The sequence below is a fragment of the Rhagoletis pomonella genome, unplaced genomic scaffold (genome assembly GCF_013731165.1).
Source record: "Rhagoletis pomonella isolate Grant_MI unplaced genomic scaffold, Rhpom_1.0 Rhpom_scaffold_00009, whole genome shotgun sequence".
NCBI classification, from domain to species: Eukaryota; Metazoa; Arthropoda; class Insecta; order Diptera; family Tephritidae; genus Rhagoletis; species Rhagoletis pomonella.
In genome coordinates this window covers 6,740,531-6,743,935 of record NW_023458563.1, presented here as the reverse complement: position 1 = coordinate 6,743,935, position 3,405 = coordinate 6,740,531, and positions in this window count along the sequence as shown.

Below are 3,405 nucleotides of genomic sequence, written 5' to 3'. Positions count from 1 at the left end.
TTTTTTTTTTTATAATGTGAATGATTTTCATAATTTTATTATCATAAATCAGTAACAGTAAGCCTCGCCTTCAATTTGGTATTTATTACGTACCGATCGAGTAATATTTACCAAAGTTATATCGAACAACTTAGGTGAATCTCCAGTTTTTTTCAACAAACATTTCTCTTCAAAAGTGTGTTACAAAAAAAGTGTTACAGAAAAGTATGCCAAGGGAGTGACTAGTTTTGTTAAAGCTGAATGCAAAGCAATATCGTCCAATTGGAGAGTCCTCAATAGGATTTCCCATGATATGTTAAAGACTATTGCATTAACCTACAGTCACTTTTTCACGTAATCCAATTAACTAAAATATTTATATTTAAACACTCCTACTTTCATATAACGGCAAATTTAGAAAACGCGAAAAATGTGATTGTTCTGTGACTAATAAAACCATTCCGCTCCAATTTTCAAGACTGCATAAATGGACTTAGAAGGAGTTTCTTACCCTAATTGTATTTTGTTAATGTATATAAATACTAATGTGCTAGAAATTACTATTAATTTATAAAACGATTCTTAATCTTGGACAATACATGCTTGACTCCATTCACCACGATTTTGAAAACTAACCAAATCGGCGTGACCAAATGCAAGGTCTTTTCAATATTATGCATATAAACATCCGAAAACAAAATCGTTTGAAACAAATCTCGTCTCACTTTTCATAAGGGAAAATTATCGTTTTTGTTATCTTAATATCTTAAAAACTTGCAGCCTAATTAAAAAATGATATATGCATGAAGGTGAGATACTAAATTTAATAACCTTTAATTTGATATATCGCCCTGTTTATAACAATTAACACATTCCATAGACATTACGAGCCAAAGTTTCATTTTCGAAATTCCTACACTTTGAATCAATTGCGCGGATAAAGATAAGTTTTAAATTAATCTTTCGTGGCCAATAACAATTGGCTTAGACCTAAGACAACATAATATTACTATTACAATACCGTCAAATGCCTTTTATTTTCCCCCATATAAAATCGACCCAGCCTAATATGTATGTATATACGTATGTATTGGTGTAAACTATCGATAGTGCTTACAAAACCATCGATGTTTTCGATAGTCAAAAACCATCGATACTATCGATAGTGCTATCGATAGTTTTCCAGCTCTAATGTAAGTCTGAGATGCTGTTTGTGTAACAACGTTTAGTCGCATACAGGCTGGATCTGTATCTATTAAAGCAATCTCAGCGACGATTACCCGATTACAATTAACACAAATTCTAGAGTTCTCATCTTGGGCTAGAAGTGGATGATTACGTTCATCTCTTCTTGTGATTGCTATTTGTCTTTTATTGATATTCTCAATATTATTCATAAATGCCAACTGACGTGCATTGAACTGCACATTGCACACAGTGATCGGACTTCTACCACATTGTGGTAGATCTGCCACTTTTTTGAGCATCTACCACATCTACCACACAAGGTCCGAAATCTACCACATATTCGTGTTTCGTGGAAGGATAAAATAAACTGTAAAATAGTAAACTTTTTCAATATTCAATTTTTCGACAGGAGACGTGGTTTTATTGTTTTAAATTGCAAAATATATGATTTATAAAAAGAATTGATAGCGAAAATGATAAAAAAAAACGGTGATTGTTGTGAAAGTATTAGCAAATTTCAGTGCATATGAAGTTTCTAAAGCGTTGTTTACTACATCCTGATGTGATAAAAAGAAAAGCTGGCGGCACTCCGCAAGGTTGCAGAAATTTTTCAAAATATGTTTGAAAAATATCTTGATATGGAAGGAACTGCTTTACAATGTCAAGGAAAAAATTTTCCAAAACTCAACGCAAGTTGCTATTTCAATTTGCACTTTATTATACTAAAATTAATTTTTTTTAGATTTTAATTAAAATGTTTGCAATTTGGGTGAAACCGTGCAGACTTTTTTAATTTTTGTACAAAGTTTGATCGAAAACCTGGTATCTACCACATTTTATTGAAATCTACCACATTTTTTTCCAGATTCTACCACACAAATTTTTTTTTGAAGTCCGATCACTGATTACACACGTAGCAACGCATTTTCAAAGAATTTTTGTTTGTCAATTGTAAGTACCACCATTTATAAAGGTGAAATCAAACCAAAATCTGCAAGCACCTTGCACCATAGTAGTTTCAGTAGCTACAGCGCTATATAGCTCTACAGCACAGTATACCAGTAGAAAAGGTTTTTGTTGTTGTGTTGCTGTTAATTTGGTCCCCATAAAGGACTTGAGGGTTGCGAGCAACTGTTTTACCGCATTCAGGGTGTTGTGCAGCAAAATAATGTGGTGAACAATTTTAACATCGGAAAATGGCGAGGGAAATATTGTTATGCGCTTTACAAGTAAACATGAACGTAATAAAATGTTTTATACTTCAATACAACTAATTAGCGCTACTTTTGCAATTCAAAATGATCTTAAAAATATTTCTAGTGAAATATGTACTTTATGAGTTAAATGGAAACTATCTTATATGTAAAAATATATTCCGATTTACTTCAAATGACTGATGTAAAATGTTTTATATACGGATCTAATTTTAATAATAATATTTATTACTTTCATCTACATTGCATTTATTGTAAGTTTTCACGAGTAGTTGCAGTTTTCTGCAATTGTCTCTGGCGACTATACATGCTAAAGCTAAATAATTTCACAATTTCTACCCTATTAAACGTTTATATTTTAATAAAATGTGATCAATTACTATAGTACTGAATGCTTGAGAAACAATTATTTAAAACGAATGATCAATAGTGAACGCACTCGGAGCGAATTTTGGAACACGAAGCGAATTATGCATATTAACACTAAATAATTTCTAACTATCTACCATATTATGCGTTTATATTTCAATTTAATATGATTAATTACTGAATAATATATATAAACTCCGATCAAACTTCACTACTGAATACTTGACAAACAATATTTGAATCAAAAGATCAATAGTGAACGCGCTCGGAGCGAATTTTGGTTCACGATATAAAATATGCATGCTAAGACTAAATGATTTCTCTTAAGCTTATGTTTTAATACAATATAATTAATTACTGAAGAATATATTAACTCAGATCAAACTATAGTATTAATTGTATGACAAACTATTTAAATCAAATGATCAACAGTGAACGCGCTCGGAGCGAATTTTGGAACAATTCATAAAATATTTACAGAGGAAGTATATTATTTAGTAGAGATCAAATTGTATTTAACAAAGCGTGATTGAATTTGACCATGCTCTCAGAAGAACCATCCATTTGTATGATTTTTGAATCGTTTGTTTATATATTTTTCTACATAATAGTATCTTAAAAGAGAGCCGCACTGAGTTGTTAATTACACCTTGGG